The sequence below is a fragment of the Schistocerca cancellata genome, chromosome 10 (genome assembly GCF_023864275.1).
Source record: "Schistocerca cancellata isolate TAMUIC-IGC-003103 chromosome 10, iqSchCanc2.1, whole genome shotgun sequence".
In the NCBI taxonomy this organism is placed as follows: domain Eukaryota; kingdom Metazoa; phylum Arthropoda; class Insecta; order Orthoptera; family Acrididae; genus Schistocerca; species Schistocerca cancellata.
Window position 1 is genome coordinate 225,969,202 of NC_064635.1, and position 20,133 is coordinate 225,989,334.

The following is a 20,133-nucleotide window of genomic DNA, read 5'->3' on the forward strand; positions in this document are numbered from 1 at the left end:
GCACCTCAAGGTAATGGAACAACAAACAAATCAGATATGCAAATGTCTTGTTGACTTTTTGTGTCTTCCATGTGTACTCCTTCAATTTGCAAAATATACGAGCTCTGTCTAAAAAGTTGATTTGCCCAACTAAAATAAAGACAATAGTGGGGCGCCGCTGTACACAGTAAAGGAAGAGACCTTTATGCGTATGCGTGAATTTTGTCCGTCTTCCGAAGCATCAGTCGCTGCCTGTCGGTCGCTGAGTGAGGCGCTACACGACGTGTTCGTCAGCTTACCGATTCACTCAAGATGACTGAACGTGTTGAGCAAAGATACTGCATCAAATTTTGTCAAAGCTCAGTGATTCTCAAAGCGAATCAATTCGTAAGATTCAGCAGGTGTTTGGAGAAGATGCGATAGGTGTAACACAAATTAAGGAGTGGTTCAACAGATTCAGAAATGGCCGCACATCAACAGATAGTGACCAGCGTTCTGGCAGGCCCCAAACTGCTCAGAGTGCAGCTGTTGTTGAGAGGAAGTGAAATTTGGTGACGGCAGATTGTCGTTTGACCGTGCAGGAGATTGCCCGAGAGGTCGGAGTGGGTAAAGATTCTGCACGTGCAATTTTGCATGACGATTTGAACATGCACCGAGTGGCTGCAAAATTTGTGCCCAAGCTGTTGTTGCCGGAACAAAATGACCTCCGCTTTGACATTGCACAGGATCTTCTGGATACCACCAACACTGATTCTGGGTTTCTGAACACCGTGATAATTGGAGATGACTCTCGGGTGTACAAGTACGACACAGAAACGAGGAGACAGTCGTCGCAGTGGAAGCATCCCGAGTCTCCAACACTGAAGAAAGTGCAGCAGGTGCGAAGCAAAACTGAGGTGATGCTGACTGCCTTCTTTGATGTCCGTGGAATTGTGCATCACGAATACACGCCTGAAGGACAAACAGTGACAAAGGAGCACTATCAAGAAGTTCTCTGGTGGCTCAGTGACCCAGTTCGGTGCAAAAGACCAGACATGTGAACGGCGAAAACCTGGCAACTGCAACTGCAACACGACAACGCCCCCGCACATTCATCCCACTTCGTCCAAAATTTCTTGGCCAAACATGGAATTACAGCCATTCGCCAACCTTCCTACTCTCCAGACATGGCTCTTTGCGACTTCTGGTTGTTTTAAAAACTGAAGACGCCACTGAAAGGATCCTGTTTTGAGATAATGCAGAACACCATTCCAAAAGAAGACTTCCACAGGTGTTTTTGGCAGTGGAAGGATCGGTGGGCTAAGTGTGTGCAAGCACAAAGGCCTACTTTGAAGAGGATTAGGGTCCCAATCCAGTCAGGTATTCAAAATATTTTTTCTGGCCAAAGGTCTGATACTTTTTAGACACGTCTTGTACATGTTTTGAAGTATAAATAAGTCAATACTCCCCACCGCACTCCCCTCAGAGAAAAACACCCCCAGTGAATGGTCCAAGCTTACCGAGTCCAATATTGAGAGAAGTTGAACATTATCAACTGTCATTGAAATGTTCGATCTCTTCCTGTAGTCTTGTCAGTTGTCATACTGTACATTGGTTATAGAGTACGAGTTGTGGTAAGAATATAGAGTAACTGTACAGAACTGTCATTATGGGTCCCTTCCTTACGCTTTGTATACACAATTCGAATATAGCGGACAGTGCAAAGATAAAAATAAATAAATTGGCATCAGATAGGTTTGAACACGGCTTATCCGTTAGGCACTCCAATGCAGTGACCATTTAACTGTGACACTGGTGCTCTTTCAGCCTGTTCTGTATTGCACTACTCCTTGTAATTGGACTGTTCACTGTTTCTATTTTTCTTTCAATTTTTAAATACAGTTCAATACATCATCTTCCTCTTTTCATGCTTGGTGTGTGTTCAGTTTTTGATTGGCTGTCCAATGGCCCCTCTTACCACTAAATCTGAGGAGGGTGTGATGGGCAGTTTCCCTTGTTAGCAATCCCCATGTAGGTTACGACAATATATATTTAAACATGAGAACTCCTTTGTTACAATATATATTATCAGTTTTATTGGTGTCCTGTTCCTTTTTATTTCTATTTCTTCTGAAAAAAAATGAATATTTTGAAACATGTACTTGTGGGATACTCTTAAGAACTGTACACTGGTGTACATCTGTTGAGGCTGGGAGTGGAATTTATAAATATTGTACATTGCTTAAAACATATCTCAAGCTGAATTTAACACACAAATATTACCCATTTGCCACAATGAGGAAACGATCATCATTGGTCAGATTAGTTAAGATGAAACAGATTGAATCCTAACATTTGTGTCTTATCACAGTCACTATAATCCTTTAAGAGTTTCCAGACACGGATCTGTAGCTTCCCACCATCTCCCTGTGATCGCCATCTTAGCCTTAAATGGTAGACTGATGACCTTGCTTGTAGCAGGAAGAAAGATGCTTTCACTGTACAAGATGTATAAAATTATTGCAAACGTGGCACACTGTAGTATGACATTTCCATAAGGATTAAACTTGCCAAACGAGCTGCCTACGAAAATTACATAGAAGGAACAAATGTAAGGCTGTCTGGGATATTATAAGACACCAATTCACTAGTGTTCTGCTTGAGCCAGAATAGTGCAATAAGTGCTGCATCTGATATACTTGCTGATCAGCTTCCTAGAGGACATGTATTCCATAGGGATCTTGTCACACCCATAGACATAGTGAATGATATCACAAAATTTTCAAACTCTAAAGGTGTGTCCTACTACTAGCTATCTAACGGCACAATAAAAAGGACACTGCACCTTACTTGCAAACCACTTGCTTTTACTATGAATGAATGCCTAGAATTTGGAGTTTTCACAGACAAAAATTTCAAAAGCTGTACCCATATACAAAAAAGGGAGAAAAGCACCTCCCTGAGAACTACAGACCAGAGTCTACTGTTACAATCTTTTCCAAAATATCTAAAGCAATTTTCAGCAATTAAGCTTAATAACTACTTTGAAAAACATAACCTCCTTTGTACTGCCTAGCATTGTTTTTGACAAGGAAAGAGTGCCATTTCTGTAGTCCTTCAAATTGTTAATCAGACATTATAGTCTGTCGGTAAACTGAAGAGCGAGCGAGCGAGTCCCCACTCTGCCTACCCAGCTACGTCACGAGGCGCTTCTACAGGCTGTTTCACAACGTAGTGCCGACCCTGCCGCGGCGCGCACTTTAAATCTGTGGCGACGCCGTGTACAGATACGTTCGGGCAGCGTTTATTTTTAGACAAATGCGTTAAGACTATAAGGATTACAAAAGACGATAGCTTCTTCCGAAACAACATTATAGAGTAAATAATATTAACAAAGAACGGAAGTCAGAATTCTATTATAAACATAGAACCGAATGCCTGTTCATGTCGATGTGTGTTTCTCTATTGCTATTCGTAAAGCGAATCCCATATAGTGCAGTCAATCTGTAGAATTTAAGGTGTGTTCCTACTTTGTGTTTCTACTAAAACTTAGGAGTCTCCTTTGAAGGGCTGCATTGAAACTTAACATTTCTTGCAGTACGAAGAGTGTTTAAAAAGTAACCAGAAATTTATAATTTCTTGTGTTGTATAACTCTTTTTGCCTGTCTTCATGAACAAGTCTGGAAAGTATCTGTACAATGTTATGCATATTGGGTACTTTGTTGTCAGTTGTCAAAAAGGTTCCTATGTTTTGGTAGCAGCATCGATTATTTGTTTTGCATAAAAATAGATTAGAGATTTTGTATTAAATTTTGTTATAAGAATGGAATAAAGGGAATCAAATTTTTAGAAATGTTCAATATTGCTTTTGGCGAGTCTGAGTATACCAAGGGCATACAAGTGGTATAAACATTTCAAAGCACGCCTTAAAGGACAGAGTTTTTACAAGCATGGATGAGATTCAACATGCATAGTTAAGAGACCTATAAATTATACCGAGGAAACAGTTCCTAAAGTGTTTTGGGAATTGGAAAAAGCAGTGTCGTACGTGCATGGTTTGTAGTGGGGAATATTTTGAAGAGGATAACATTGCTGTAGATTAACAAATAAAGTTCTTACCAAAAGTAAAAAGTAATATGTGAACGCATCTCCGAGACTTTGTGACAGAATACATTGGAATGCTACTGTTCCATAAGCATCAAAGGTTTTAAGTATTGAATCACATTCTCCTAGCGAAGAGTTAATTAAATTTACTATGAAGTTCTTATATTATTACTGATCTTTTACAACTAGTGATAAAGGTATTTATTGCATTGGACCACATTTGGGTGTATTTATCTTGAAAAACTGCCATGTAGTACGTTTCTACCAAAAGAAAATTTATAGCGTATGAGCATAGTCACCCTTGAAAGGACACACAATGTATTTTTTAAGAAATTATTCATTGCCTGTTTACTACATCGTATTTTAGAGGACATCATCAACAGTGTCACTGTCATCGTCGTCGGTACTTTCTAAATTAATAACTATGGCATCTAGTATATCCCCAATAGCCCATCCTTAACCCAGTGCTGTCTTTCAAGTTTGCCCAGGTGGAGGCAGTATGCACTCCAGTCATCTTGAGTTATCGTTTCAAAACCTGTAACAATCTGGACAAGTGTTTGTATATGCTATTTTTCGGTTACTGTAAAATTTAGTTTCGAATAAAAAATAGGAGCTCATAAAATGGTTACATACCTTCTTTCACCAACTGTAGAAACTTCGTCATGCAAATATCTCCAAAAATATTTCTTCCTCTGATGAAATTTTTGAGTTTTGCCCTCGCCATTTCAATTGCATTTAAGTCTCAGTTGTATGGTGCAAATCGCAGCACAATGTGTCCATGAGCTTCAAGTATTTTATTAATTTCAAATACTTTTTCCTCCAGATTATGTAGTTTAATTAAATAAATAATTTTGTTTTTTCCACTGAAGAATCAGCTTCCACTTCATTTAATAACCAATAAATCATCTCTCTCTTATTCGAAGAGCTAATTGGAGCTTTATTATGCTCCTTGTTGTAATGTGAAGCGTTCTCCAATAAACAGCACAGTTCGGTGTCAGTTTCGGAATTACTTTAGTCGATATCTAATCTGAAAAATTTTCGTCGTTCATTTGCCCATGGTAGTATCCCGTTGCACATCCTGGTTTATAAATCAACTGTGCGTTGGGTAATAACCCATCTTTTGATCCAATATTGACCAGTATGATACTATTGCTTCCGCTAACAGTGTCCATAATGCCATATTGGCCAGGGCCCTGCCAACATTTTCTGCAAGTAATGTTTTCCATCCAAGTTTCATCAATATAAAAGAATTTTCTGCCTAGCTCCCTTAATTTCCTCACTTGGATCAGGTACTTACATCTCTTTACCAGAATCTTTCGTTTACTTACAGATCTTTTCCAGGGAAATAGCATTTCACGCAGTGTCTTATGTAAAACATCTTTCTGCTAAGGAAAATCAATTTTTTGTTTCACGACAGTAAGCAATTTCCGTAATGTCGGCACTAGGTTTTGGTTTATGTAAAAATCCTCAATCGTTTGTCGTATAACCGACTTTGTGAAACTGTCTATAACTGGGTTTCCTCCCCAGATTATTAGTTTTCTTTCGTGGCGATTCTAGTAAACCATGCGGCTTATTTTCGCGTTCCATATGTGTCCTGTTGTGGCGAGACAGACGTTTGCCTAAATTGCAGCCCTTTGATTGGGACTGGTAAAATTAGCAAACAGTTCTTTTTGTGTCGCCTCCTTAACACATGCTGTTATAACATTAGAGACGACTGAACGCTCGTTACTCCGTTAGATACCTCCTCTTCGTATTCTGCACATTTTCTTGCAATGCAGGACGATTATCCATCACTTCCGGATACCTAAGTATATCAGCGAGTATACAGAGTTAATTGACTGACACTGGAAACTACGATCCCCGAACAGAAACAACGTATATCACTGCACGCCGATCTACACCATTGCACAGATAACGGGCCACACATTTTGGTTGCCCCTGTAGGCCGGTGACAGCGTTCTTCCGGGAAGGGCCACTTCCCCCACCAAAAGCGCTGCTCGCTCTTGAGTTTACAGGAAACACACAATTGGTGTGCCTCAGGGCTCTGTCCTTGGACCATTCTTCTTGAATGCTGCAATTAACAATTAGCCTCATTATGTGGGCTTCAGGCGGTTATCTTCAATGTGGACAACATAACTTTAATCATCACAGGATGAGAAACATTAAGGTTCCATCAGCAATCACAGGACACACACCCCTTAGCATGAAACTGGATCTTATCTAGTAAATTCTGTGCAATTCAGAGAAAAAACAATACATGCAGCTGCGACTACCTAATGACACAGAAGCAAAATCTGTCCAGCTGATCTGAATACTTACCGATTCCAAACTAAACTGGCAACCCCACATTAATCACACCTCCAGAAAGGTATCAAGGGGGTGTCCTATCTCAAACAGAAATGATCTGATGTAGTGAGAAGCAAATACCTTAGAACAGCTTACACTGGAGTTTTCCAATCTCACATAGCTTATGGACAAAATAGCAGCAACACACCGGAGAGGTCATACGACACCAGGAACAAAACGAGTATTGACATTCTTAGATATAGGCTGACAAAAACAGGGAACTCTCAAAAAGTGACTGAAAATTTTAAATAAATTGCCACTTCCTGCAATCAGTACATCTTTCAACAATTTTAGAAGTTGTACAACTGGTTAATAAACAAGCCATTCTACAGTTTAAAGCAATTCTTGGCCACTAGTACTGTAGAAACTGAGTTTTACAATTATGATTACAATTCTGCACAACTAATGTTTTTGTTGTTGTCTTCCGTCCTGAGACTGGTTTGATGCTGCTCTATCCTGTGCAAGCTTCTTCATCTCCCAGTACATACTGCAGCCTACATCCTTCTGAATCTGCTTAGTGTATTCATCTCTTGGTCTCCCTCTACGATTTTTACCCTCCACACTGCCCTCCAATACTAAATTCGTGATCCCTTGATGCCTCAGAACATGTCCTACCAACCAATCCCTTCTTCTAGTCGAGTTGTGCCACAAACTTCTCTTCGCCCCAATCCTATTCAATACCTCCTCATTAGTTATGTGATCTACCCATCTAATCTTCAGTTTTCTTCTGTAGCACCACATTTTGAAAGCTTCTATTCTCTTCTTGTCCAAATTATTTATCGTCCACGTTCCACTTCCATACATGGCTACACTCCATACAAATACTTTCAGAAATGACTTCCTGACACTTATTCACGTCAGTATTTTGCAGCCATGACTTATTAAACTGATAGTTCGGTAATTTTCACATCTGTCAACACCTGCTTTCTTTGGGATTGGAATTATTATATTCTTCTTGAAGTCTGAGGGTATTTCGCCTGTCTCATAAATTTTGCTCACCAGGTGGTAGAGTTTCCTACCTTCCAAACTTTACAGAAGCTCTCCTGCAAACCTAGCACTTCTGACTATTAAATTTTCGTCTCCCTTCACTATCTGAATAATTTATTTTATTCCACCATAAATTTCTTAGTCATCTGCAGAGCTAGTTGGCATATAAACTTGTACTACTGTAGTAGGCGTGGGCTTCGTGTCATCTTGGCCACAATAAGGCATTCACTATGCTGTTTGTAGTAGCTTAACTGCACTCCTAATTTTTTTTATTCATTATTAAACCCACTCCTGCATTACCCCTATTTGATTTTGTATTTATAACCCTGTATTCACCTGACAAAAACTTGTTCCTCCTGCCACGGAACTTCACTAATTCCCACTATATCTAACTTCAACCTATCCATTTCCCTTTTTAAATTTTCTAACCTACCTGCCCGATTAAGGGATCTGACATTCCACAATCCGATCCGTAGAATGCCAGTTTTCTTTCTCCTGATAACTACGTCCTCTTGAGTAGTCCCTACCCGGAGATCCGAATGGGGGACTATTTTACCTCCGGAATATTTTACCCAAGAGGACGCCATCATCATTTAACAATACAGAAAAGCTGCAAGCCCTCGGGAAAAATTATGGCTGTACTTTCCTCTTGCTTTCAGCTGTTCGCAGTACCACAACAGCAAGGCCGTTTTGGTTAGTGGTACAAGGCCAGATCAGTCAATCATCCACACTGCTGCCCCTGCAACTACTGAGAAGGCTGCTGCCCCTCTTCAGGAGCCTCACATTTGTCGGGCCTCTCAACAGATCGCTGAGGCACGCAAGCCTCCCCACCAACGGCAAGGTCTATGGTTCATGGGGGAGGGGGACTGATTAATATAAGATACATTATTTCTACATGTAATGTGAACAGTAGTTAATATAGCTATTGCTACTGTATCGTGCCATCACTGTAATGCCCATTCTGCTACATCTGGTCTATGTCTACTAACCAATCTGAATCTGAATCCAGCTCTGCTAGGGTTGCCTTTTGCTATTTCCCCTACCCTTTCATTCCTGATCTTGTCTCTCCTTGTTACTCCTATCCTACTCCCCAGGACTTCATTTCACATACCTGTAATCTGCTTACATCTCTTATCTTCATTATCTGTGCTTCCGACACATAGGACAGTATAGTGGTGTAGTATATATAATTTCTTTGCTATTTGGTGGGACCTCTTCGTTCCAAACACTTCGCAGGAATGCTTCTGCCTGTCTGCCACATTAATTTATCTCTCTCTTGTTTCATCTATTTTCCTTCCAAAGTACTTTACCTTTTCCACCTCCTTCAGTTGTTCACCTCTAATCATTTTGCCAGCTGGTCTGTCTTTCTTGCTAATTGTAACATGGATCTCACCAGAGGTGACAATTCACTTCCCTATTTCACACCATTTGTTTGCTGGAACCAATGTGTCCTTTTATTTCCCACTTTCTCACAACTCGCAGTTCCACAGTCTCAATTAACATATTTTTTATCGTTTTCGAATGTAAAATTGCCATTGTGCTGTGAGTAAAAACTATACCTGTGCTATATAAAGAAACTTTAGTATTTACCCTTTGTATGTATGTCATGTCACTCCAGAATCAAAATGACAAGGTGGAGGCACTCACAAAAAGTTTCTCTCTCTCTCTCTCTCTCTCTCTCTCTCTCTCTCTCTCTCTCTCCCCTTTAAACATTCAATCTACCTACCTGGATAGGCTTCAGATTGTCTGCCCCTTCACCATGCAATACTGCTTTAACCAAAAAAAAGCAGCGTTGAAAAAATTTGACTAAGTACCTACCACGCAAAGGCCACATAACTCCAGTCCATGGGCAGTAGCTGAAGGATAGTTAAAACTATTGAGTGTTCGAGTATCTTGCATGACTTGTTTGAAGAAATGTCTAAAATTTCCTGTACGTTGGTTTATCGTCTTTGAAACAAGGAAAATGGTTAGCAAGTCCATATTTAATATCACGTCATTAATTATGCAATGCTACTGACAGTCTCAGTAACGAGTTCACACCCAAAAGACATTTAGTCCGACCCTTATTTTAAACAACGTAAACAGTCACTGAACCACGACTACTTGAGAGTTAACTATCAGTCGATCAGTAGTTTTCTTGTACTCAAGTGCTCACCATAATGTCTCAATTTGCACAATACATGCCACAGGGAGTTGATGTACGACTTGAAATGTTCGCAAATGAAATCTCCTATAATAAATCACTCATAAACCTCCAACATTCACACAATACTCAACATTGTAGTCGCTTTTCATCAACTACACAAAAACTGATCAAAATGCATGTTTCTTCACTTTTTGGTACAAATTTGATCAGCACGATTTAATACTGATGTTTACTAGAGGACAGCTCCGAGTGTCTCGAGTCATAGCTCTGAGGCACTAAGCCCTACTTGAATATTGGGAAATGCTGAATCCCCATTGGCTATTATGTTAAGCAGCCAGTTACATCATATAGAGCACTTCTATACTCGCGGTATTTCTAATGCCAGCCAATCGAATTATCATAAGTAATTTAGGCTAGAAATCTCCTAATTCCAAAACTAAATAAAATTTAATGAAATCAAAATACAATTCCTTTCCACAAAATAAGTTACTATTAAATTTTGTACTCCATGCCCCTTCTGGGTGCCTTCTACAAAAACAAGATCACTCTGACGTAAGTTACAAATTATCTATTACACAACAAGTCTCTCTACATTTACATAGTTTTAATACAGTATCACATTCTCACTTTACAAATGTCCTCCATTCACACTGTCTCACGCGATCAAAACATGGCGAAATAATAATTTTCCAAACTATTTTTAATTACTTGGGAAATCTGTGGTAATGAAACTAAAGAAAATTAGATTATGGGAACCTATCCTCTTGGTTGTAGTTTCAGTCCCTAACCCAGTTTCACAATGGCAGTACTGTTATGCGTTTTAGGTAAAAATTTGTATCTCCAAAAAAATTGAAGTTATTGATTTCTAATTTTAACAGTATGATTGAATCATCCATAGAATTTGGTATACTAAGTATGAAAAAGATAGATTACCACTTAATAGTACTACTTCAGATTTATAGAGTATGTGTAACATATTGCATGCAGCATTAAGCAAGTATACTGCTCGCTCGGCCCAATAGCCAGTGTCACCTGTGCAAGTGTGAGAACCAAACATCTGCTCTCCTCCCGACTCCACAGCAAGCTACACTTTCAATACAAGACGAAAAACTCTTAATAATCTGCTACGCTACAAGGGCATTGTGTAGATTCATGGGAATACAAATCCCCATTCTGCCGGTGTCACTCGAAATCTTATTCAAGAATTCACTTGGGAGCAGTTCGATCACCTGCTATACAATCCCATTCTTTTATCTTGTGACTACCACTTGTTCTGTAACTTTAAAGCACAATTTTGGAGGAAGCTGCTTTTACAATGACGACACAAAGAAACGGTGTTCAGCAGAGGATATCTTCATTGGTGGCATCTTGTTACAAAGAGGACATGAAAGTTGGCTTCCCACTGCGACAATTTTCTGCACAATGGTGACAACTCTGTAAAGAAGTATTTTAAGAAATGCTCTTTCTTGTAAAAATAAATTCTGATTAACAAGTATTTTGATGAGCCTTTTCCAAGACAATACTTACTTTTCATTTATGCCTCACAATAATGAATGATATTAAAATTACAAGAACACAATCTAAGTCATACAAACAAAATATACAGTAGTTTACATGCCTGGTTCTCCCTGTTTCAGAAGTCTTGCCTGCTTTCTGCCCTGAGAAAGTTGCTTTTTGAGTGATATTTATTTTGTTTCATATTGAGACTCTTTAAGCACCATTTCATTTGTTTCCTTACTGGTACTCACATTTCAATTCTTTGCTTTGTTTGAAAAAATTATTATGTTTGGAAAGCATGTACTTTTTTATTTATTTTTTGGGCTTCTTGAGGAACACTTCATAGTTCCCTTCCCTCCCTTCGACCCTCATTTGTGCAATTCTTCTTGGACAATATCATACCGCATGATTACCAACTAACGTCTGTAGTATGTAGTGTGTCTAAATATTTAGGGTTCATACGGAAAAAGCAATATAAAACTGGACAAACACCAAAGAAAATCTGTCTCAGGTAGGGTAATGGAAGATATTTGTTCGAAGACTTCTGGAAAACTGCAGAGGACCTGGAAACAAATTTTCATAAATACAATCCTCACATCAACTCAAGAGTTCTGTTCTGGAGTTTTGAGCCCTTATCAATTAGATATGCCAGCAGAGATCTAAAGAATTCACAGGACTGTAAGAGGTTAGTACAGCCCAAGTGAAACCTAGTTCTTGCAAAAGCCTGAGAGTAATCTGAAAGATCAATTATTTCAGGAAGACTGTGCAACAATCTGTTATATTTACCAAATCATGGGAATGAGTTGAGACATTAGGGTGCTTAAACAGGCATATAGACAGGCATTTTCTACTTAATACACAAATGCAATATGACAGAATACTGCTAATACTGAAACAAAGTTCCCTCTGCCACCCAAGGTACATAGTGTCAGCCATAGTCAGTGTCAGTGTCGTCGTAACTGCCGTCTGCTTCACGTCTGCTGTGCAGCGAGCTACCTTAATTTAAGTATTAACTGTATTTTTCTTACTTGTCACTTCTTTTTCCGTGTGTATTTGCTTTTAGGAAGCTTTAATTGTTGGGTGTTATTAATAGTGTTCCATAGATTTCGTGTTTGTTTTGAATACAGTCAGAGAGAGTCCCTGTAGTCAACCATAGTGCCAGTAGTGCTAGAGTTTGTTTTCAATACAGTCCAGAGACAGGTAGTGCTATTTTCATTGTTTTCTACAAGAAGTGGCTAGCAACCACAGTTTAGTGAATAAACAGCTGCCTTTAGTGAATTAGCAATCTAGTTAAAGGTTGATTAACTCTCTTCAGTAAATTGATTCCTTAGGATGGATAGGATGTGTGACTGCTGTGTACGGACGCAGGAGGAGCTGGCCATTGTTCGCGAACCGCTGAGCGTGTTGATGGCCGCAGTCAGCCGTCTTCAGGCTGCTGCCTCGGAGTGTAGCGACACTGGGGAGTCTGGTGCGTCGCAAGGTACACCCCAAGTGTTACATGCTTCACCCACTGTCCCTGCTGTCGAGACATCTTCACGAGTACCGGGCGCGGTTGGGTCACCCTCTCCCCGAGGGGAGTGGCGGGTTCAGCGGCGTTCGCGGCGCACGAGGCGGAGGGTCAATGTGGAGGCTGGCCGTGTGGCATTGCCCGCTCTGCCTGTGAGTGGACATGTGGCTGCTCCTTCAGCAAGGTCCGAGCAGGCAAACGGGGGGAGGGGTTTATTAGTTATTGGGAGCTCCAACGTTAGGCAGGTGATGGAGCCCCTTAGGGAAATAGCGGGAAGGTCGGGGAAGAAGGCCATTGTTCACTCTGTCTGCTTGCCGGGGGTCTCATCCGAGTTGTGGAGGAGGCCCTGCCGGCGGCGATAGAGAGCACTGGGTGCACCCGACTGCAAATTGTTGCTCATGTCGGCACCAATGACTCCTGCCGTCTGGGCTCAGAGGTCATCCTCAGTTCGTACAGGCGGTTGGCGGAATTGGTGAAGGCGCAAAGCCTCGCTCGCAGGGTGGAATCAGAGCTAGCTATTTGTAGTATCGTTCCCAGAACCGATCACGGTCCTCTGGTTTGGAGCCGAGTGGAAGGCTTAAACCAGAGGCTCAGACGATTCTGCGGAGATCTGGGCTGCAAATTTCTCGACCTCCGCTATCGGGTGGAGAAATGTAGGGTCCCCCTGAATAGGTCCGGCGTGCACTACACGCCGGAAGCGGCTACAAGGATAGTGGAGTACGTGTGGAGTGCACATGGGGGTTTTTTCGGTTAGGGAATCCCCTCCCTAGGCCCGACAAGACGCCTCCTGAGACGTGGCAAGGTACGAGTAGGCAAAATGCAACAGGGAATAACAATATTAATGTGCTAATAGTAAACTGCAGGAGCGTCTATAGAAAGGTCCCAGAAAGGCTCTCATTAATAAACTGTCAAAATGCCCATATAGTACTAGGGACAGAAAGTTGGCTGAAACCAGACGTAAACAGTAATGAAATCCTAAACTCAGACTGGAATGTATACCGCAGAGACAGGCTGAACAGTGAAGGGGGAGGCGTGTTTATAGCGATAAGAAGTGCAATAGTATTGAAGGAAATTGACGGAGATCCGAAATGTGAAATGATTTGGATGAAGGTCACGGTTAAAGCAGGCTCAGACATGGTAATTGGATGTCTCTATAGGCCCCCTGGCTCAGCAGCTGTTGTGGTTGAGCACCTGAAGGATAATTTGGAAAATATTTCGAGTAGATTTCCCCACCATGTTATAGTTCTGGGTGGAGATTTTAATTTGCCGGATATAGACTGGGAGACTCAGACGTTCATAACGGGTGGCAGGGACAAAGAATCCAGTGAAATTTTTTTAAGTGCTTTATCTGAAAACTACCTTGAGCAGTTAAACAGAGAACCGACTTGTGGCGATAACATATTAGACCTTCTGGTGACAAACAGACCCGAACTATTTGAAACAGTTGACGCAGAACAGGGAATCAGCGATCATAAAGCGGTTCTGGCATCGATGATTTCAGCCGCAAATAGGAATATTAAAAAAGGTAGGAAGATTTTTCTGTTTAGAAAAAGTGACAAAAAGCAGATTTCAGAGTACCTGTTGGCTCAACACAAAAGTTTTGTCTCAAGTACAGATAGTGTTGAGGATCAGTGGACAAAGTTCAAAACCGTCGTACATTATGCGTTAGATGAGTATGTGCCAAGCAAGATCGTAAGAGATGGAAAAGAGCCATCATGGTACAACAACCGAGTTAGAAAACTGCTGCGGAAGCAAAGGGAACTTCACAGCAAACATAAACATAGCCAAAGCCTTGCAGACAAACAAAAATTACGCGAAGCGAAATTTAGTGTGAGGAGGGCTATGCGAGAGGCGTTCAATGAATTCGAAAGTAAAGTTCTAAGTACTGACTTGGCAGAAAATCCTAAGAAATTTTGGTCTTATGTCAAAGCATTAGGTGGATCAAAACAAACTGTCCAGACACTCTGTGACCAAAATGGTACTGAAACAGAGGATGACAGACTAAAGGCCGAAATACTAAATGTCTTTGTCCAAAGTTTTTTCACAGAGGAAGATTGCACTGTAGTTCCTTCTCTAGATTGTCGCACAGATGACAAAATGGTAGATATTGAAATAGACGACAGAGGGATAGAGAAACAATTAAAATCGCTCAAAAGAGGAAAGGCTTCTGGACCTGATGGGATACCAGTTCAATTTTACACAGAGTACGCGTAGGAACTTGCCCCCCTTCTTGCAGCGGTGTACCGTAGGTCTCTAGAAGAGCGTAGCATTCCAAAGGATTGGAAAAGGGCACAGGTCATCCCCGTTTTCAAGAAGGGACGTCGAACAGATGTGCAGAACTATAGACCTATATCTCTAACATCGATCAGTTGTAGAATTTTGGAACACGTATTAGGTTCGAGTATAATGACTTTTCTGGAGACTAGAAATCTACTCTGTAGGAATCAGCACGGGTTTCGAAAAAGACGATCGTGTGAAACCCAGCTCGCGCTATTCGTCCACGAGACTCAGAGGGCCATAGACACGGGTTCACAGGTAGATGCCGTGTTTCTTGACTTCAGCAAGGCGTTCGATACAGTTCCCCACAGTCGTTTAATGAACAAAGTAAGAGCATATGGACTATGAGACCAATTGTGTGACTGGATTGAAGAGTTCCTAGATAACAGAACGCAGTATGTCGTTCTCAATGGAGAGAAGTCTTCCGAAGTAAAGTGATTTCAGGTGTGCTGCAGGGGAGCGTCGTAGGACCGTTGCTATTCACAATATACATAAATGACCTTGTGGATGACATCAGAAGTTCACTGAGGCTTTTTGCGGATGATGCTGTGGTATATTGAGAAGTTGTAACAATGAAAAATTGTACTGAAATGCAGGAGGATCTGCAGCGAATTGACGCATGGTGCAGGGAATGGCAATTGAATCTCAATGTAGACAAGTGTAATGTGCTGTGAATACATAGAAAGAAAGATCCCTTATCATTTAGCTACAATATAGCAGGTCAGCAACTGGAAGCAGTTAATTCCAAAAATTATCTGGGAGTACGCATTAGGAGTGATTTAAAATGGAATGATCATATAAAGTTGATTGTCGGTAAAGCAGATGCCACACAGATTCATTTGAAGAATCCTAAGGAAATGCAATCCGAAAACAAAGGAAGTAGGTTACAGTACGCTTGTTCGCCCACTGCTTGAATACTGCTCAGCAGTGCTGGATCCGTACCAGATAGAGAAGATCCCACTGAGAGCAGCGCGCTTCGTTACAGGATCATTTAGTAATCGTGAAATGGGAACTGACGGACTTGGAACACACAATGGTAGTTGCAGCTAGACTCTGGGACATTCCATTTTGGAACTTGTTAGAGAATTCAAGATTCTGAAATCCACAGCATCAAGGGGCAGCAGTGTTTGCATATAGTTGTCAGTGATAAACAAGGAACACTGTGTGAAAGAGCTGCAGAAATCTACGTGGGTAAGAACTGATGGTAGGGTTCGAGTTTGGTGCAGACTCCAAGCCATGAACTCATGTTTTCGCTAAGACTGCAGGTGGCTCCATAATGTTGTGGACTGTGTTTATATGGAATATACGGAGTCCTCTGAACCGAAGATTGACTGGATATGGTAATGTTAAGTTACTTTGTGACCATTTGAGCCATTTATGGACTTCATGTTTTCAAACAACGATGAAATTTTTATGGATGACAATGCGCCATGTCACCAGGCCACAATTCTACGCAATTGGTTTGAAGTACATTCTGGACAGTTCAAGGGAATGATTTGGCCACCCAGATTGACATGAATCCCATCAAACATTTATGGGACTTAAACTGAGAGGTAAGTTCAGGCACAAAATCCTGCACCAGTTACACTTCTGCAGTTATAGACAGCTATACAGGAGCATGGCTCAATATTTCTGCAGGGGACTTTCAATGATTTGCTGAATTCATTCCACGTCGAGATGATTCACTATGCTGGTCAAAAGCAGGTCTGGCAATATTAAGAAGTATCCCATGACTTGTCACCTCAGCATATACATAAACCTCAGCTATGAGGAAAAAAATAAGTGAAAATGCAATTTCAACATTCAATAACCATCAGTTGCCAAAATTAGTAAACTGTCATTAGATTTACATTATATTTTTAATATTGTAAAATCACAAAATTTGTTATATTTCGTAAAAATTTCTGGTTTTGTGTTTTTTGCCATGAGATTTCCCTGTTCCTACTTATGACATATATAGATTGGTCAGAAATGAGTATGTTGTGCTGAGAAATATTCAAAACAAAAATCTGGCGTGTCACGGCATTTCGGAGTCAATTAGCATTGAAGTGAGGCAATCACACCATTGTGCACACTAGAGGTGGGCCAAACGGTTATTCTGGAGTAACCGTTATCACAGTTCCAGTTATTCTTTGATAACCATTATCGTTAACAGTTATTAATAACTGCCAAGTTATTTTTCGCTAGCGAATACCGAATACTCCGACAGTTAAATAACGACATAGTTGGAATCCATCAGTTTAGTTATCAGTATAACTGCGAGTAGTGTGAAATAGCAGGAATGTCGTATGAATCGTGTCATAACCTTAGCTTATTAACTCCGGGTACATTTTAGTTGATGTTAGAACGATTATTAGTGTTTCATATTATATGTTTGTAGGTTATCGGTCACTATTAGAAATATTATCTTCTCAGCTGCGACAGAAAGTACGCGGAACTTCGCCAAAGCACTGTTTAAGTAAAATGTTAACAACGTGCGTTTTTAAGTATGAAGTAATATGTAAACTGAGTACTGTAGGTTAAATTCGAAGCTTAATTTCTTGTGCTGCTCACATAATAGAATAAAGTGTACAGCCTTGTAATACAACAAAAAATATACGTAATGTGACAGATTCGTTTACTCCTGTGCTGTAAAAGCTAGTCCTATTGGGGAAAGTGTGAGTACGCTAACCCAAGTTTTATGTCAGATTTGGAAACTGTTTTTATGTTTATAACATATGAAGACATGCAGATCGAAAAGGTTGACAGTGTTACATTTCTGGGACTACAACTCAATAATCAATTCAGTTGGGAAGGGCATACCACATTTTTTCATTCTATTATTTCATAAGGGAGCATATTCTGTGGTAACTTATCAAACGTAGCAAAAGTTTTTCGCATGTAAAAGCGTGTAATAAAAATTGTTTGTGGTATCAATTCAAGAACATCATGTAGGAACCTGTTCAAGGAACTTTGTATTCTAACCACTGCTTCCTAGTATATTTATTCCTTAATGAAATTTGTTACAAGTATTTCCAACCAATCGCTTAATACATAATATCAGTACTAGAAATGGGAACAGCAATCTACATAAAGACCTAAAATCACTTACCTTCGTCCAAAAGGGGTCCAATATTCAGGAACATGCATTTTCAATAAACTGCCAGCAAGTCAGCAACCATTAAAAACTTGGTTTCAGATAAAGCACGGTTTACAGTGTGTTTGAAAGACTATTTGATACAGAAGTGTCTGATTCCACCAGTCATCAATATGCCGGAAATGGCTATTTTAAGTGTGTCTATGACGTCACTACATACACATGGCAACAAACACGAAGATACATATAAATAATAAAATAACATTTCCCACCAAAAATACAATCAAACCAACGGGACAACTGCGGGAAGTTGGGGGTTTTAGGGTGAGGACAAGCTAGTAAAAAAACACACCATGATCCCAAAACACAAAATGAAGAACAAAAACAGCATTCTGCTACACCAACAAAAATCTGCAGGAATCTGACACTTCCCTTGAACAATATAGGTCAACTATATGTGACCATACCAAAACACCAATACCCACAACTAAAAGTACGAAAATTGTAATCAGACATTTCCCTTGACCTACATAGGTCAACCACAGATGACGATACTAAAACATCAACACACAACTATGAAAATGGGAATCGGTCATTTCCGGTGACCTATATAGGTCCACCACAGCTACTGATGCCAAAAAACCAACACCTACAACTGCGAAAAATAAAACCACAATCCCAAAAGTCCACAAATCAATCGTCCCTACATAAATTAAATCACATTCAATACTCCATAAGTACACAAAACATCACAACTAGGAAGAAAAAAAAAAATTAATTACCACCAGCAAATTCCGGCACTGCAACCTAGATCGACAGCCCCCCCCCCACACACACACACACAAACCAACTCATAAACACCGTGCCATAATGACATTCACACACCACAACACCTTTACGTCGAAGCAGACGGTTGGAATCAGACGCTTCCATTGACCCCTCCTTCTACTCTGTAGATGGATATCTTAACAGAGACTGATAGACCAGCTTAGGTAAAAATTCTGCTATATTTCAGCACTTGGTTGCAACAGTCAAGATCGGGTATTCTGTGTACGATAAATTTATTAAAAGTACATAACTGTGTTTTATTCTGTCAGTGTACCAATTCTGTAAATATTAGCAGTTACTGTGATATATTCACATATTTTGACAATCTCCTGACAAATGATGAGGATAATAATTATTATCCACTGTATTATGTTATACTTTCTGACATGTTATTTGTCATTCGCGATGGCCAGCGGCTATTTCTGAAGAAGTACGTAAATATTTGTTCGCTCCAGTAACTATCGTCTCTGTAATATCACCGGGATCTAAGACTGGAGTCACTGTATCAGGAACACAAACACACAGTTATTCCGTTACCAACTTCCAGGTTACTTGTAATGGTAGTCCGATAACTGCCAGAGAGCGAGAACTGTGAGCCAAAAACGATAACTGCCAGAGGAAAATACCGATCTCTGACAGTTATTTCCATAGTCGCTCGAATTCCTTCTGGTACCTCTCTTTATACAACCCGTCCAAGCTAAATTGACATATGAGGCGGTGGCTTAAGGGAACGACCTTACTTGTTAATGCCTGTACTGCAGCTCCTATCAGCCACCGCTCGGACATTAACCTTATTTAATTGTTTGTGCTAAAGGTAACGAAGGCGCACGATATAGTACACAGTTCTTATCAACAGATGGCGCGCAGTCTCACAGTTATTCCATGGCCTATAGAACGCCTTCCAAAATGGTCTACCCTCTCCATAGTTCCTAGCCAGATCTCCGATGAGTTGACGGGAAACAGTAGTACGATCATCGGTCAACAGATGGCGCGAGGCACTGTTCACATTAGACAGTTATTGAAATAACTGCCTGTATCAGAGGAACGGTTATTGCAGTAACCGTTACTTTTCAGTAACCGGTTATTTCTATCAGTTACGTTATTTTTTGCCACCTCTAGTGCACGCATATTCAAGTCACCTGCCATAGGCAGTGTCACTATACATGCTCTTTATTTGATCCTAAGAACAAAACAAGAGAGCATAGAATAACTGTACATTGAGTAGTAAGGATCGAACATGACAAAATTTTGTGTGTCATGCCACCTGAATTTTCTCACACATTGGCCTGATTTGACTTACTAAATTTCAATGTTAGATAACTTGGGGCTTGCACAATGTAATGAAGTTTTTTTCATTAATTATTTGTGACTATCCTGTATATATAGCTGTGTAGGTTCCCATGTGTA